Here is a 16,841-nt window from a genome sequence, read left to right on the forward strand (position 1 = left end):
GGCAAGCAGAGACCACAAACGTATTTACACATAAATTTTCCTGAAAATTCAACTAGACTGTATACATTTGAGTTTATATTTCCTACACGACTCATGTTCCATATAGCACCAAGCACAATCTTACACAGAAGACTCCCCCCACCCCCATCAAATCCTCAGAACTGAGCTAAGTTGGGCATGAACAGGAAAGAAGGGGAGCCCAGGAGGAGAATCATTCAGAAGAAGCAACTTACTTGTGGGGTGGTACTCTATGGGAGCACTCCTCTGTATCTCATAGCACATCTCTGTTTCTTCATTCTGGCTGGAATACACAAATGCAAGAGGAAAGGTGAAGAGTTCCCCCATTAAATAATGATTTAAAGTACTATTTACGTCACTTATCTAGAGCTCTCTGAAACCCTTTGGGAGACTACTAGAAGTGGTCAAGCAATGATTTTCAAATCTATATCCCCTAACCTGGATTTTCTCTCTAAATCCTGTCCTGGATATTTGCCCTATAGGAAATTTCCACCCTGATATGCTCCTAGGATCTCAAACTCTGAATGTCCAGTTGCATTCATTGTTCATACTGCAAATCTGGTTTTTTGCCCTAGTCCCTCCATTTTTGATAGTGTTTCCACTGTCCTTCTAGTTTTTCATCTTATAAACCTTGGAATCATCTAATAGTTTTTCAACTCTAATTCACCTTTTATAAGTTATTGGCCACCAAGTTTCATGTCCATATAATTGTTTTCTTTCAATCTCAGTGTAATCATCCTTTTCTATGATAATCTTGCCTGAATCACCATCAAAACCTCCTAACCAGTCATCTATTATGTTCTCCCATGTTTTCAATTCATCATGAATACAATTAAATGTATCTTCTAAAAATCTGCTTTTGTAATATCATAGCCTTGCCCACAATCTTCTAATTGATCCCATCTAGGATAATGTCCTAACTCTTCACATTACCATTTAAGAACTTCATTTGTTTGGCCCTAACCTACATATCCATTATCAATTTCCTGTACAACATAAACCATTACACTGAACAAAGTTGTCATTATCTCTATCCTCCCTGCTGTGTCCATTTCATTCTGTTCCTTACTTGCAAGTAATGACTCTACTCATCTCATCTGTGACCAATGCCTACCCATTCCTTAGGATACAATATAAGCCCCTTTACCATATGAAATATTCTCCCTCATCTTTAAGCCACACTAATTTTACATTCATCTGGTATTCACCAGTGAAGGCATCTGATCCTGGGCTTTTTTTCTTGGGAGGTTTTTTATTACTGATTCAATCTCTTTATTTGTTATAGGTCTGTTCAGATTTTCTATTTCTCCTAAGGCCAATTTGGTAGTTTCTGTGTTTCTTGGATCTCTTACTTTCCTTAATCACATTTAATTTTTCCTTCCATCTCCAGAGGTTAAATAAAGCTGAAGGCCAGAGGAAAGATGTTCCCCTTTTGAAAGTAAATCTAAATGGAAACACATTAACTAGAGTTAAGCCAGCTTCTTTACCAGAACTAAATGAGGCAAGAAAATATCTCTCCCTTCCATACAATAAATTGCCCTTCATTATACGTTCCTATGTTTTGAAACAATTCCTAAGGAAAACAAATAGCTGTTAGGTTTGACCTCTCAAAGCCTTTCTAGATCTATTTTTTATAAAGGTAAGTTGTCCAGAGATTCTAAAAAGAATTATCTTAATATTTTATCCTTTTGCTTAGGGAACTCATAGTACAATTGTTCTGGTCCTCTTGTCATTTTGCTTCTCCTAGAAATTGTGTATCAGCTTTCTATGCATATTCAAAAATATTACTAGAAGAGCAGAAAAGGGATTGTGTGTGAGTGTGTGTGTGTAAGAGAAAAGAAAGGATAAAATAGCCACTTTATTTGTGATTATTAGCCACTCTGATGTAGCATTTAGTCAGGATAGTATTACCCACACCCCAAAATGTCTTCTGATCTAACCTATATATTTATTCCTTTCTCTATGTAACTATTACCTCATATTATCTGATCACCTAAATGATCTTTTAGTGTGGGTAGTTAACATAATTATGCTTCTCCAGGGAGAAAAGGAACACTGCAGAAACACACACACACACACAACACACACAGAAAACACCAGGTGCTTCTCCAAGTTCGTTACTCAATAAGCATTTATTGAACACCTACTATGTGTGATGCATATATTATGTGGGACATCTAGTACATCGTTTGAACAAAACAGGTTTGTCTTGTCAAAGATTCAGGGCATGATTCCTTTTGTCAAAGATCCAGTTCATGAGAATCCTACTTTTATCACGTGCAGAGTTCAGTAGTGCAGTTGAACAAAACAGTTGGAGGCTCAATACCAGTGGAAGTTAAATGGTAATTCAGCAATGACCCCAGAGCTTCTGCTGCCCAGGAAACATTTAATGGTGTTACCCAGGAAGTATCATGACACTGTACAAAGGGGCATCTGTTTGCAACTCTAACCTCAACAAAGAAGCAATTCTTCTTGCCAAAGGGACTAGAATAAATCTCTTCCCTTTGCCCCAGCACGCCCCACATCACTGATCGAGCAGAGAGTGCTGAATGCTTACAATAGACTGAAGGCTGCAGGATCAACCAAACCAACAAGAGCCACACCAGGGGTTAACAAGGAAAGTAGGAAGCCAACACTTTGCTGAGCATATTGGGGGGAAGCAAAACCGGGAAGCCATTGATGCAGTCTTTACCCAACACAATCTCCACAGCCAAGTGTGAGATAATCTACCAACAACTCAAAGTACGGAAATGAGGAAGCAGCCGATCTCAGAACAGACACCCTGGGAAAAGAGTGTCCCTGGCTACAGAAAAGAACATCAGCAGAGCCAAGGCTGAACAAGTTCATTCTTGCTTTATTGGTGTGAAATTGTGGCAAGACCTAGCATTGAATCCCAGCTCTGCCACTCTCCTGCTGTGACATTGTGTAAGTCACTGAACCTCCCTGAAGCTTAGATTATTTCACCTGTAAAACAACCTTCCAAGATTGTGAGAATTAGAGAAAATGAATAGAAAGTAGGCATTCACTATATGGCCACTACTTTTATTTTGAAGCATGTATTCACTCATCACAAATGAATCCCTTGACACTCTTCTTAAAGTTCCAACAGGTCTTTTGCTGTTAAGAGTCTCATGTCATATGTCATATGTGGATGCCTGCCTTACAGAGGCCTTTGACATGTCTTATTTGTGCCTAAATGTGGTACACCTGATGATGCCCTTATCACACACTACTTATATTTATCTGTCTCCTTCACTTCTCCTACCTCTGTCCCCTCCATACCAGAAGCTCTTTGGAATCAGACCCACATCTCATTCATCTTTGTCCCCAGTGACTGTCATACCTTGTACACATGGTGGGCACTCAATACAATTTAATACTATGGATGTCTCTCTTTCATCACTTTATGCCACATTTTCATACATTTTTTTACTTGAAAAGTCAAATCATAAGAAAAATGCAGTACTTTATGGATTTAACTGTGTACGAACATGTGTATTTCTCAATGTGCACGTATATGTGTCTGTGTGTAGAAAATGGGAAACCACCTCACCTTCATTAATAGCTGGGTATCTGCACATGCTAAGGATTTGTGGAGCATTCCTTCTCTAGGTATTGAAGGGAATACCTATAAATGGGACTTTTTAAAATGTTCATATATATTAAATGTTAACAATAGTAGACATATATGAAGACTCCTCTGCTACGCTTCAAAAATAAAATGCAGTCATTTCATCTGTGTGACTATGTGTGTATTTATGTCCTGAAAAGTATTTAATACAAATAAGTCTAAAAAATATTAGGATTCAAAACAGCAGACAGTCAACTGTGGCCGATGTGGACATTAACCATTGTGCCTCATTTCCTATTCATTGTTGCTAATTTTAGTTTTCAGGCTCACATATAGCAATTTTAATACTCTGAAAATTCCATGAGCTCTTTTGTTAAAACCCATCCTCGCTCATGGTGATCTCACTGTTAATTATTTTTTAATAAGTAGCTTTACTCCAGCATCCCAGAACCTGTTTGAGCTGCCAACATTAAAAGATAGAAACTACAGAAAGAGCAGCAATATCTCTCTGGAATTACAGAATTATCAAGCTTCTGAAAAACAAAGGCTTTAGAAGTCAGTGGGCTCAGCTTCCCTCCCCAGTGCCTCACATGCTCTACCAGGTGATTCACAGGACATTGACAGGCTCAGCCTCCTCTAATAGGTGTCCGCAGTAGCTGAGCAAAGCTTGCATGCAGTGTTCAATATGCTTGAGTCTCCTTGAAACTACACAAATGAAAGTATCAACACTATTTGAGTAGCCAAAAGTTATGTGTGCCACTACTGCCATTGCCCTCGTGGGAGTTCATCAGTTGGTTCCATCTAGTCCATCCCTACCCATTCGTCACCCCTTCTAGCTATCCAGGGTCCCTGCCATGCATTCTTGGAGGATTATGAGTGATTTTCCCCAGCCACTGAAATAGAGCTATCTACACACAGTAGATACAACTTAAGACTTGGTCATCTGTCTGTAGGGTTCATGGGCAAGTTCTTGGGTTGCACTCCTGCTGGACAATAAACAGGTGATACACAGGTTGGTTACTTGGATGGGTAGTAAGTGGTGGTGAGGAATATGGTATCTGGCAGGTTGACATCCTGGCCTCAGCACTTACTGGTTGTGTGATCCTGGACATTTCACCTTTTGTGCCTCTGTTTCCCTTTTCATAAAGTGGAATTAATAATAATTGTACTTATTATAGGATTCTTGTGAGGAGTAAATGGATTGATACTCATAACTAATGTAGGCTAGGTGGCATTTAAGAAATACTTAATAACAATACTGGCTGTATTAACCTCATCAAATAGAACTGAGAAGAACAAACCATACAGCTCCTTATTACCAGCTTCTGCTCTGTTGACAGCCTGCTGCTGGCTGTTCAGGCTGAATTGTGAGGTCTGACCTATGAAATCTTTTTTAGTCTTTCTACTTCCCACCTCTTCCAGTCCAGGAATGAGTTAGAAGAGGGAGCTTAAAATTTATTCTGCAAGTTTACATCAGAATTTTCTCTCATCTACCTAGACCAACTTGTTTTTCTTTTTTAACTTATGACTGTGTTATTTTTGTACTCTCAGGTCCTGTAATGACACCTTTCATATTCCTTCAACCCCAAGTAACTCCCCACTAAATTAGTAATTAGTGCCTCTACTTGTCTGGGGAAGATAAAAAGGCCTCCATAGTAGAATAGCAAATTCCATGAACAAATATTGGCAAAGGAGATCGATTCATATTCTTAGAAACAGTATCCTGTCATATTAATCTGGAACTATACTTCTTACCCAGAGATTTACATTAATATCTTATTCAAACTACTTAATCCTAACTTGTACCATACTCAATGAGACATTTGAGTGCTACCAAATGATTGACTATAAGTTAGAGCTTAAAACAAGCAAGAAAGTTAACAAAGACTACTTAACTCTGTAATCTAGAAATCTCAACATTCAAGCATAAGGCAGGCTGGTGTGCATCATGATTTCATAAATAACTCAGGAGAGAGGTGCCTGGGTAGCTCAATGGGTTAAATGTCTGACTCTTGATCTCAGCTCAGGTCTTGTTACATATATATATTATATATAAAATCTAATATTCTCCCCTCACATAAATCTAGAATGTGTCTATGTAATGGGAATAAAAGATGACAGCAGGGTTCTCTAAGTCCACTAGATATAGATAGATACATAGATAGATAGATAGATAGATAGATAGATAGATCTGCTTAGATCTCTCTCTCTCTCTACATATATATATATATATATATATATATATATATATATATACACACACATAGATATATATAGATATATATCCCCATATATAGATATATATATACATATATATCTATACATATATATATATATGTGTAGAGAGAGAGAGAGGGAGAGATTCTCAGAAGAGTAGAAATTATAATCTCAATGCAAGAAGTTGAGCTTTCAAAAATTCAGAAGAAAGGTAAAACTGAAGAACTATCCATACATTTGACCAAATGGCCAAATTACTCTCTTTTGTTTCTCAACCACAAACTACACTGACTAAATCTGATTATGCAGTCTTAAAAAATAATAATTTAGGTCCTGGAAATCAACATATTGTGACACATGTATAGAAATTATAGACTCAAATGGAAACAAAATACCACCTTAGCAAGGAAGCTCAGAAAATACATTTTAGGCACTGAAAATTTTATTTTGGGATGAGAACATGAAAATACATTTAAAATTGTTTATTGACAGTTGGTAAGTAAGTCATTTTTTCCCAATTTTTTCTCTGTGTGGTACAGATGGGAGGCTAACATCTTCCAAAATCATTTCTCAGTTATACATATGTGTAAATTAGTGTGTGCAAATTACAAGTTTTCTTTGTGTGCTTTATTAAATCCTGTCAAAGCTGTTGTTAAGACTGATTTTATATTGTCTAGTACTTGTGAAAATTGACAATGTAGGTTTGTGAGTTAGTCACTCCAAAGACTTCTAAATATCTGATCAAATGTCAGCAAAGTAATAAAAATGTCTGAATGTATAAATATCCATGCTCACATACCATTAACATTTTCATTCATGTAAGTTCATTACTCACTTCAGAAAGATTCCCTACATAGGGACAGCAACTCTGCAGCTCCTGGCCCTCGCTAACACAGACTGCGAGTTTCACTGTATGTTTAGATGTTACAATGACAGTCTAGCAGACTTAGATAACCCTGCTGTCGCCCTCTATTCCCATCCCATAGACACCTTCTAGACTTATGTGAGGGAAGAATGTTAGATTTTCTAAAACAGTAGAGATCTTCAGACTGGCAAACCACTTAATACTCTTCCCCCTGCCCATAATTTCCCCATTCAAATGGTGTCCTCTCCAGGTTATAGTGGAGCCCAGTTTGAACTTGAGAAGTCAGTTGTTCAAAGGTTTTGCCTGTGGCTCATCACTTAGGTCTAATCACACAGTGGGTCCATGGAGACCTTATGACAAAGAGCAAAAGCAAGCAAAGTAGCCACTACGAATATAAGTATAAAGCTCATTGTTGAATAGAGAAATTTTCAGGGTCTGACTTTTTTTCTTTTAGAATTGCACTTAGCAGAGTTGAATTTTCTTGTGAAGTATTAACAGCTTTTTCAATCCTTTTCTATATGCATTTCCCTTAAGATTCTAAAGAATCTAAATTTAAACCACTATGATATTAAGGAAGAAGAATTGTACTTCAGTGTGTTGTGCTTCAAGCATGTAATTGGAAAGAAAAAGGCATCAAAAATGAGAATAATGACAAGGCATTCAGGCATTGAACTGGCATATTTGAAAGTTGTGACTTATACTGGATTAGCCGTCCTAAAGCTTCTTATTGGTGCAGCAATGGGAAAACTGATTATAGTGTATAATCTATACAGAATTTGACCACACTCACTTAATAAATACTCAATTTTGGCACTTATCTAAGAAATGTAGTGTCTGGATTTTAGACAGGGCTGGAAGCCTAAAAAATCCATAGATCTTTTCCCTAATACCTTAGAGAAAAATAGGTTTTAATGAATACTAACAGAGAAAATGTATTTGTAAAGTACAGTGCTGGGTGCTGGGGATGCCACAGTGAAGAGGATGGAGCGCACCCTCTCGCGAGGGGAAGGATAAGAGGCAACTCAGAATGAGTATGATAAAGGTCTCTCATAGGGGAAAATTATTTTTCAGCTGGATGGAGATAGACAACATTGGCAGATAGAAGTATGCTTATGCAGACCTGGAGGAAAATTGTTCAGTTTGGTACCTAGTTTGGTTATTCAAATGGAGATGTCTAATGGACAATTGAGTTTGCACATTTTAAAGCTCAAGAGAGGCCTTTGGGCTGGAGAGTAATCTGGGAGAACTGTCAACTTTTGATCCTTGAAACATCAGGACTGACCGAGATCAACAGGGGAGAGTGTGCAGAGAGAAAAAAGGAGAGAGCCCAGGGAAGAAATCTTAAGGGTCACTAAAATGTGAAGGGTAGACTAGGGTGGGAAGCCTGCACAGCAGCCTGTGAGGTACAGTATTAATGCTGAAGGATGCAAGCCAGTGTGTGTTCACAGCAACAAAGGAGCAGGGATCAACTCTATGAGTTATGTTGTCATCTTTTGCCAAAATGTTTAAGAAAGCCCATCTACGTAGCATTCATGTAAAAATTTTATCAGTTAGATTTTGTCTAGAGTGTGAAAATATACATGAAATATGGACAAATGTTTTATAATTCACTTACCAAGACTCATAACCAAGGAAAGATGTCAAGGTTTTTTGAACCCTTCCTTAACATTAGTGGTCAAGACATTTACCAATAAACAGCAATTTAAGTTAATGTGGTATACTTTATATGAGTGTAGAATAAGTGAGCATGTATTTTATTAATTACTTCAAACTGATATGATTCCCTCAAGTAATCGGTTAAAGTATTTTCATGATCCATGTATACACTGTGTTTCCCCTACCAGCACACAAACTTGATTCACTTGTGTAAATAGGACCTGACATTAATATTTACACCATGGTAATCAGCATATGATACAAATAAAGGCTTTTATTTTTCATGGACTAATGTTTGTTAAACATTTGCCAACATATCACTGGCAAAGTGTATGAAGAGACTGATCTACTTCATCTTAAGAAGATAAGGCATTCCTGGAACTCCTGGGTAGCTCAGTCAGTTAAATAGACTCTTGAGTTCATTCAGCTCAAGTCCCAATCCCACAGTTTGTGAGATTGAACCCTGCATCGGGCTTGCACTAACAGCACAGAGCCTGCTTGGGATTCTTTCCTCTCTCCCGGCCCTTCCCCCACTCAGGCGCTCACTCTCTCCCTCTCTCTCTCTCTCTCTCTCTCTCTCTCTCTCAAAATAAATAAATAAACTTAAAAAAAATTAGATAAGGCATTTCTGCCTGGTATCCATTTATCTCTATGAAGTATGAAGCAAAGTCATCTACAGAGTAGTAGAGAGAAGATTTGAGGCACTTAAATAAAACCTCAATTGCTGCTGTGTAGATTCCTGTGTCTGGCCAGAGTTTGAACTAGATGATCCTGAAAGTCCATCCAACTCTATGAATATTTGATATTATAAAAGTGCTACTAAGGAGCAAAAAATTCTAATTCACTTTTTAAATTAGTTTTCCAAATTTCCTCCCAGACTTGTAGATATAAGAATCACTTGTCATTTTTCTTATTTTATTTTTTATCACTACTATTCAATTGCTCACTAAGTTTCATTTTGAAAAATCTATAATTCTATGATTTAGAAATTGATTGTGATTTAGAAGAACAAAAGAACCAAATCTGAGATGAGGACAAGAGGTATATTTAAATAGTTGAAATTGTGGAAATGGTGTAAGAACTTTAATTAGAAAAGCATCCTAGACTAGTTCCAAATGTTTTTTGGTTTGGAATTTACTTTTTTAATATTTTAATTTTTGGCCATTGTCAACAGTTCTGTTTTTCTTTGTCTCAAAGTTACAATGCAAGTACTACAGGGTAGTTTAATATGTATAAGCAGACAGAGAAGGCTTTGGGCAAGTGACTAATCAGACAAAAACTTCAATATTGAAGTCATATTAGATTAAAGGTATTGAAATTTTATCAGAATAAACCATAAGGGAAACTAAAAATTGACACTTTGCATATTAGAAATTTTCTTGTACCAATTGTAAAATACTTATTTTACTTATTATTTCTTCAACACTATCTAGAAGACCTTGGTTCCTTGGACATTTGCATAATTATACAGATGCGAGGAAAATGTAAAGCAAAATAATGTTTTCAGTGGACTGTAGGGCAGTGATACAAATCCTGAAAAGTGCACTTGTGCTGAGTTCTGTCTTTTTGCTCTGTTCCCAGCCTATGGTAAAGGCAGAGGACCATTTCTGAAGAGAGCATTTTAACCACTCCAGTTGGAAAATATTTCTGTAGTCTGATGTGGATTGCTTCTGTGGATTGCTCTTTTACAGGGAGACACTAATGAGCTGATATCTCTACCATTTCACCGATAGTTTAGTCTTTGGGCATTTCAGAGAGAGATAAATCTCCTCTCTTCTTTCTTCCGTGGAGAAAAGAACTCAGTCCTACTCTGGAACCAAAGTCTCAGCTGCTCTTGCTTATGAATGATGAGTAGCAGTGATGGTTCCTCAATTCCAGAAGTGAGTGGCACCCAATTCCAATTTTTATCCCAGTTTCAGGAAGTCTGTTTGTCTTGCTCTGAGTCTGGTCTTTCCCAACAAAGTTATTTTTTGGAAAAAGTCTTTGGCATTCAATTGCCCTCCATAACATTGGCCCATCTCCAAATAGGAGGTCCTCCTATTTGTAAGCTAAGTGACATTTCATAAACATAGCAATGCTCTTCAGCAGAGAAATCTGAAGTTTATGCAGCATGTGTGAAAGGTGGATTTTGTCACTTGAGCATTTAGAGCTCTTATAGCTGTCCCTAAGTCATAACAAAGGTGCAAACCTTGGAAGTTATTGCAGGAAACTGTCTCTAGCTGTTCTGTTTTATCTCTTACTTGTATGGTTCTCTACTGTATGGAAATGGGAATAATGGCAGGTACCATGGAGTGTACAAGTGTACCTGGCCTGTGTTTTAAAGAACCAGAAACAGTCCAGTAGGTCAGGAAACAATGTTAATAAAGTTCAGATACATTCAAGTGAGATTCAGTAGAAGGAACAAGCTTGCTGTTCTCTACAATTCCAAAGGTATCTTGAGAAAAGATTCTGTTATTGTGATCTGGCTTTTTGGGTCTCAGAGGCCTGAGTACTTCCCATATTCTAATTATTTGCATACTCTTTCTAGAATAATTTATGAAGGAACTGTGTGAATTAATAGGTATGAAGAATCTTTCAAAATACAATTTGTGAGAGTCTGGATCCTCTTTTTATTATGCATGTGAGTTTCCTTGTGGCCAGAAGGTGTTGGCTACGCCTCTGTTAGTAGACTTCTAGGAATCCACCCTTATTTTATTGAATAAGGTATACACTGATGGTGACATTACCTTATCAGAAGATTTTTACATAACTGAAGCATAACTGCTACCTGGCTGACAGTGACTGCACAACGCCTTGCATTGTAAAGTAAACCTTGTTTCAGAAAGGTTAAAAAGTGAAAATATGTGCAGCTGACAGTTGATGAAATAACGTAATGAGGGAGAATTTCCTGGATTGCTGCATCACATTTACAGATTTGATAAATAGCCTATGAAGAATTGTTCCTGATAGTTTGTCTTTGTTAATGCAATTTGTAGTCTTCAGATGTATGTTTGATCAACAGGAGGGAAAAGAAAGATAAGCTATAAATCTCTGGATTTTCTTCATCAGGCAATGGAGCTTAAATCCTCAATGCAGGATGGACATCTACCATCACCATTAGGCTACAAAAGAAATTAATTGAATAAGTGGGAAAATATTCCTTTAAATCTGGGAAGCCATGCCATCACCCTCTTATCCCTCAATTCCAATGTGTGAAATCTCACTAGTATTTTATTGGAGATGCTTTTATAGCTCTTTGTGTTTCATTAAACCCCAAAGCAATCTCTATAATACACTATGGCAAGTGCCAAACTGCTGCTTGAGTTACTCTATGGAAAAGACTGTTTTGGTGGTGCGTTAACTCCCTCTAGCCCCAGGAGGGCCAATCTGTACAGTCTGATTTCTTCAAACCAACGAAAAGTTCTGTCTGCTTGGAATGCCATCCACCCCATTCAAGTGCTTCTAAGCTGTTGTTCTCCAGCAGGGTTTTTCAGTCTAAATACTACTGACATTTGGGACTATGTCGACAAGAGCTGTCCAGTGATCTGTATGTAGGATGTTTGGCAGAATTCTTAGCCACGAGGTGCTACAAGTACCTTCTGTACAAAAGTAACAATCAAAAATGTCTCTCGACATTCCAAAGGTTCCCTGGGACATAAAATTGACCCAGTTGAGAACCATTGTTCTAAAGTGCTCTTTTTTCAGCTAGAGATGCCTTGGAAGGGTAAGGTCAGATATTTCCAGAACTAGTTTTCACCCATGTAATTATGATGATTAAATATAAAACCAAAGGATGAATTGATTAGCCAGAAGTTATTATATAATCAGTAAAACCGATGCTTTCAGCTTAGGGACTCAATATTGCAACATGAAGCTACACTGTGAGATAATTTAGTGTCGGGGGTGGGTTTGAAGACAGGGAGGATGATGGCATTTGCTTCTCTCCCTGTCACACAATTTCTGTAAGGGAAAAACTAAAACTTTCAGATGTGTGAGGAAACAGCCAAAAGCGCACAGGGTCAGTGTTATTCATTGTCGACTCTTCTGATCCTATATATTTTTAAAAGGCATAAAAATTGTAAGTTTTTCATAAAGAAAAAACACAAAGAAAATAACAAATTATAGTATAATTCAACTAAAAATGTTATTATAACAACACTACTCCTACCCCATCAGTGCTTTGCTCCCATCCACATGAAAGTATTTGTCACCCAAGTACTTCCCCAGAAGTACATTTTTTTTGTATATAAATGGCCTTATTCTTAGTATTCTTTAGTAATTAAGTACTTCGCTATCAGAGCTGTGATTAGTTTTCAAAAATATATCAAAACAAAAACTGCATTCATTTTGCATATACAGAAAAAATTCTCTAAGAATTTGCCAGAGAGAGTACTGGTCCTACTGCTATAGTGTGAAAAGCCAAGTATGTCATCATCTGCAAGCAATCAATGCTCACATGGAACCAACATGGAATGGCATCCTCTCTCACATGAAATGTTGCAATAGTCCATTTCCTAGTCTCCTTGCTTCCATCTTGCCCCTTAAAGTTTATTCTCTCCCCTGTAACAGAGTGATCCTATTAACCATCATGGACATCGTGTAAATACTTTGTGCAAAGCACTGCAGTGGCTCCTCATCTTACTTAGGAGTAAAAGCTAAAGACTTTTGAATGGTCTACAAGGTCCCATCTCTCTGGTTTCATCTCTTCCTCTCCACCTTGGTCGCTCCACTCCAGCTACATTGGCCTTCTCAGTTTTCTGAAATCATCAGCTCTAGTGCCGGCAGTGCTTTTCTAAGGAAATATATATACGTGTAAATATCTTTATTATATATAGATATATATAGATATGTATCACTTCCTCATTTCCGTTAAGTCTGTTTTAATATCACCTTTTCAGGGAGGTTTCTTCAGACTATTTAAACTTGATATGTCATGACCCTCCCCATCCCACTGCCCTTCTCCTTCTCCTCCTTCCCTTTATTTTTTCCCCCTAACATGTGTTTTTCTAATATATTAAGTACTTTTTGTTTTGGTTTGTATTCTCCACTCCTCCCAAGAAAAAAAATCAAAATTCAGTGAAGACAAAGATTTTTTACTACATGATCTCCTATTATATCACAAAAGCCTAATAAAGGCAGTTGATATATATGTATGATTCTGAAATCTGTATTATAAAAATAAATAATAGATATGAAAATCAAAATGATTTTCAAAACATGAATGCAAAAACCAAGAAGTTTCAAGATTTCTTGATACTCAGTGTTTTTGAAGAATGGAGTTTCAAATTACATTTGATGTGGTCTGTTTTAAATCCTTATTACTCTAAAAGATAGCAATCAGCCATGGAGAGGAATAATTTATAATTCAAAGAATTTCTCATTTTGAAATATGAAATGTATTAAATGTTTTTTAAGTCATCATATTTCTGTGGAGAAATGCCGATGATTAGATGATTATCATTTGAATTGAATCAGGTTGAGGAAAAAGGGATGGATCTAACATTTATTGCTATAAATATTTTATTTATTGGAAAACACACTATGAGAAGATAGCCAATCTATTTCATTTGGGAATGATATATGTAGGGTATATATAATCAAATGATTTTTTTAAACATAAGTTAGATAGTGACTCAAGGGACTTTCTGTCAGTGGTTCCAAATTCTAATTTATATAGTGTCCATTAGTCAAGGTTCTCTAGAGAAACACTACCAACAGGATTTCACATACATATATAGTGAATATATTTATGTTTATAAAGCAGTTTATTTTAAGGAATTGGCTTATGCAATTATGGAAGCTAAGAAGTCCCAAGATCTGCAGTCAGCAAAAGGGAAGCCCAGGAGAGCTGATGGTTTAAGTTCCAGATAGAAAGCCAGCAGGATTGCACCCCAAGAAGAGTCAATGTTTCAGTTCAAATCCAAAAGCAGGAAAAAATCAGTGTCCAAGCTCAAACCATGGGTCAGAAGGCGTTCCCTCTTACTTGAGGGAGGGTTGGCCTTTTTTATTCTATTCAGACCTTCAACTGACTGGATGAGGGCCACCCACATTAGGGAGGCAATCTTCTTTACCCAGTCTAAAGATTAAAGTGCTATTCTCATTCAAAAATACCCTCACAGACACACCAGAATAATGTTTGACCAAATCTCTGGACATGCTGTTGTTTAGTCAAGTTGGCACAAAATGTACTATCACATTGTATTCCAAGTTTCTCTACAATTTCTTAAGTATTAAAGATTTTTTTCCAAATAATGACCTTAGAACAAAACTATATATATCCTCATTGTCTTCAAAACTAAAGGCCATATGTTGTTTATTATGTGAAGGAAACAAATATTTCAAAAACTATTTGAGATAATGTCAAAAAATTATGTTTTTAAAATTCTCTAAATGTTTGAGGCACCTGGCTGGCTCAGTTGGTGGAGCCTATGACTCTTGATTTCAGGGTTGTATGTTCAAGCCTCACATTGGGCGTGGAGCCTATCTAAAAAATATCTCTGAATGTTTTTGTATTGAAAACTCTCCATGTAAAGATGAATGCAAATTTAGAGGAGAAGGTTTATGACAACTGTAAGTACATTTCTATTCCATTGTAAAAATGGTATAAATGTAACATTTCTTTTCAAAGGAGGGGCTTCTATCTTATTAAATGTTATTTTCATTTTTTATACAGTATTTGAAAGGAAATTATACACATTTCAGAACCACCTTCTTAAAAGAATGACAGTTACATAGGTAATGGCCCCAAAACAAATACATTCCTACAACTTTCATTTTCTCAGAACTACACAATGTTCAACTTCTCTATGAGCATATTCTCTTCAGTGCTCTTTCTAATTATTCAACTGAGAGGTTTGTTTTTTTTTTCAGGAAATACCTTGGTGTTGGAGTCACTATAAGCTGTAGTGTTAACTCAGTTAACCCTACAGAGAAAATTGGGTCATAGCTTCTCTGTATTGCCCAATAATACACTCAACCATTGTAATGGGAAAAGAGACCCTGTGACTTGACACTAAAGCAAGAATTGATATATATGTGGCTCTATTCAAAATACTTAACAACTGGAAAGCTGTAGGTACTAGCCAATCAGAACACATGACATAAATGTCATTAAGTGAATGTGACTGAATTTCGCGGTGGAATTTTGGAGGCTGTTGGTACATAAGAGACCAATGATGTCTACTAATTTAATCATGCCTATATAAATGTCATGTTTTCTTTGGCATGTCCTCACATTTTTGCATTTCAAACTCTAAAGTATAAATCCTAAAGCTTTCTGAGGATATGATAGTTTAAAAAACATGTTGGCATTGTTGATATTGTATGAAAATATTCCAAACTAAATAATACATCTGAAAATTTTTAACCTAAAATTTCTCAGAAAGCATTGTCAAAGACAAATGGGTACTATTGATAATGGGCTACCTGTGTGTGTGTGTGTGTGTGTGTGTGTGTGTGTGTGTGTGTGTAGGTATCTGGTGTAATAAAGGTACACAGTAAAAGAAGCCCAGCCCTCCGAAACATAACCGTTAGAGTTGGGAAATAAACATACATAAAGAATTAGAAAACTAGATCAAATGTGATGATTCCTGTAAAGAAGCATGGGAGAATATCTGGAGCATCAAGGGGACCAAGATCCCTTTGTAATACAAGACCTCAGAAAATGCTTCACGGACTGGGTGATGGGTTAAAGCATGAGAAGGGAAGAGGAAAATGAATGAAAAAGCAGGCTTTGGGTTATCTCACTGTGAGCCATAAATGGTAAACTAAGGCACTGTATTTGTTAAGGTGGGATATAAAGAAAATTGAAAGATAGAAAAAGTGTTATTCTAGACAGAAAATAATTAGGTTCTGAAATAAGAGAAACTGTTACTAATTCTTATAGGAGACTGGGGTGATATTTAGCAGATTGTGTAATCCTTAGAAAGAGTAACTGCTATTCATCAGATTTCATTCCCATTATTCCCAATAAGCCCAGCACTAGGGATACTGTTGAACAAGACTGGCACCTTGCACACTATCTTGCTCATGGTGAATATTTTCAAAATATATATTTATAAAATCAAGATAAAAATCCTTATATTAAGAGCCCATAAAGGGGTCTAACAAATATGTTTTTCAAGATACCAAATTGTCCAATTAGAATCCTTAAGAGTCACGAGAATTATCTACTTCAGAATTATCTAGTTAGATATGTAGAATAATTAGATATTATGATCTAGTTAGTTATCTAAGAAAGCTTTTTGATATGAACTATTTCTAAGGACCTCTGAATAACCAGAAAATATGTCCCCCTTATCACACTGCTGAACAAAAATTAAAAAGTAATGACTGGTTATTGTCACATTTGCCTTGCACGATTAATCCTAACAAGTAAATTGGAAGTTAGACATTAACTAGTCCTGAATTAAGCTTTGCTGTTCTATCTATTCATGGAAATTATTGTTTTAATTAAAGACACAACTGCAGTAAATAGCAATGTAAGTGGCCTCAGGATCTACATGAACCACCAATTACCAGAATTTAGTATATATT

The 16,841-nt window shown here is 36.5% G+C and overlaps 1 protein-coding gene and 1 long non-coding RNA gene across 4 annotated transcripts in view; one reads left to right on the top strand and one right to left on the bottom strand.

The window, feature by feature from the left end:
• Positions 1–16,841, top strand: part of B3GALT1 (beta-1,3-galactosyltransferase 1) — a 494,130-nt gene that overhangs the window by 298,323 nt on the left and 178,966 nt on the right. The window lies entirely within an intron of this gene.
• The window catches only part of LOC113598199 (uncharacterized), a 37,769-nt gene that overhangs the window by 2,026 nt on the left and 18,902 nt on the right, over positions 1–16,841 (bottom strand). Inside the window, exon 2 of one of the 2 annotated variants that reach the window (XR_008295412.1) lies at positions 234–301. This is a non-coding gene — a long non-coding RNA (uncharacterized LOC113598199). Of the gene's footprint in view, positions 1–233; positions 1,612–16,841 lie in introns of those variants that run through there. The other variant, XR_003418825.2, reaches the window with a different exon arrangement.

Source organism: Acinonyx jubatus, chromosome C1, assembly GCF_027475565.1.
Source record: "Acinonyx jubatus isolate Ajub_Pintada_27869175 chromosome C1, VMU_Ajub_asm_v1.0, whole genome shotgun sequence".
Lineage (NCBI taxonomy): Eukaryota > Metazoa > Chordata > Mammalia > Carnivora > Felidae > Acinonyx > Acinonyx jubatus.